This window comes from Tigriopus californicus, chromosome 9 (genome assembly GCF_007210705.1).
Source record: "Tigriopus californicus strain San Diego chromosome 9, Tcal_SD_v2.1, whole genome shotgun sequence".
NCBI classification, from domain to species: Eukaryota; Metazoa; Arthropoda; class Copepoda; order Harpacticoida; family Harpacticidae; genus Tigriopus; species Tigriopus californicus.
In genome coordinates, this window is record NC_081448.1 from 15,372,978 (window position 1) to 15,374,609 (window position 1,632).

The following is a 1,632-nucleotide window of genomic DNA, read 5'->3' on the forward strand; positions in this document are numbered from 1 at the left end:
CTCTCAGAACGGATCTCATGGCAGGCGGACTCGAGCGGTGGACGTACCACCCACCGTACGTGGGATGATCTGGCCACAACCTCGCACCACGTGGCTGCTTTCCGCGGCGATGGCGATGGCCACCCCTTCTCAAGACTGGGCGATGTGATTTGGGGGTGGCGGGTGCTCGAGTCTCCTAAAGTTCAATCTGGATCCAGGGCATCCGTCCATGCAGCAGCATCAAGTCTAGGATGGTCCATCGTGCCACCATGCTTCTATCTATCTAGCCCTCTAGGTACGCACGCACGCACGCACGCACGCACGCTGTGGCTTTCTCTTGATCATCATGTGAAGAATATGTTGTTGGCTGGGCAGATCTTAGCCGTTCGTGGCCTACTGACTAGATCGGCTCCAAAGACCTGGCTGATTGACCTGGCTGGACTAAGCCATGGCTAAGCCCGGTAGAGCGTGTAAACAAGACGAACACTGGCCTTCATCAGCTGCTACATAAAATTGAGTGTCCAGTGACTCATGCGCTTACATGGGCCAGCGTGGCCAGATTTTGAATGAGCTGGCCATTAACTGCGTTCACCACAAGCCACGCGTGGCTTCACCGTAACGACGACTGATCCGACCGCCGCTCAGAACATTTTAAGCGTGCGGAGTAGGTGACATCAAGTCTATATTTCTCGGCCCTGAAGTCGGGCCACAACCCGATATAGTCAGGCGTCCGGCCGCCACTCTAGGGTGCGCAGCCTCAGGTCCCGATATCGTGGCTGCCTGCATGCCTGTATCCATCCATACATCCATCCATCCATCCATATGTAGTCGAGGTAATCCTGCCATCTGGCGGCCATAATCGACCTCAAAGTCAGCTGTTTGTTAAGATTTGGTTTTGGGTGGGCAGATTTTGAAGACCACAACCGTCAGAACGGACATTTCTCCTCGTTTTCAAGACATTTCAGCGGCATCAACTCTTCTACTACTATTAAATGGAAGTTTTTCATCTGTCAAACTCGTTCAAAGAGTGAATGAGACACATGAGGACGGGAATCTTCATGTCCGTGATGCTTAGACATTGATTTGCCAGATTGGCATTTCAAAAACTTTGGAATTGACCCTCTGCAAAAACAGAAAGTGGATGACAGTCCATCCCTTAGCTAGGCAACTTATCCAACGCCAACAGGGCCGTCGGGGCCATCCTGCTCTTTGAAATAACTATGACTCTCCAAGCAAGCGACTACAAAGAAGTGCCATCCAACAAACTGCATGGCGCATCATGCACACACTTGAGCATTGATTTTTGTTCTGAAAGGTAGGCCAGACAATTGATTCGACCTTCACTCTGTTGGCAATCAAGTCGATCTCATGAAGAGTGAGTGGCCCAAAAATAATGGACGGAAAGAAAGTATAACCAATATGCAATTGCTTTTTCAAGCCAAATCTCTGGACAGCCTGAGAGCATCGCGTCAATATGGACGTGATTGGGAAAAAGCGGCCAGAAACCCTTTGAACCTTCGAGTCTTTGAGCCCCAATGACTGGGTTATGTGGCAAATGTTGGATTATGTTGGAACTTCTAGAGATGTTGAAATTTTGATCTCCTAAATCGTTCACTTTATTCCAAATTAGCACTTCATACGACCACAAAATCT

General features: G+C 49.4%; 1 protein-coding gene across 1 annotated transcript in view; it reads right to left on the minus strand.

The window, feature by feature from the left end:
* LOC131886300 (uridine-cytidine kinase-like 1) overlaps nt 1-307 on the minus strand; it is a gene marked incomplete in the record, with an annotated part of 2,359 nt that extends 2,052 nt beyond the window's left edge. The window contains 1 exon segment of the mRNA XM_059234588.1: nt 1-307.
* Nucleotides 308-1,632: the final 1,325 nt, after the last annotated feature.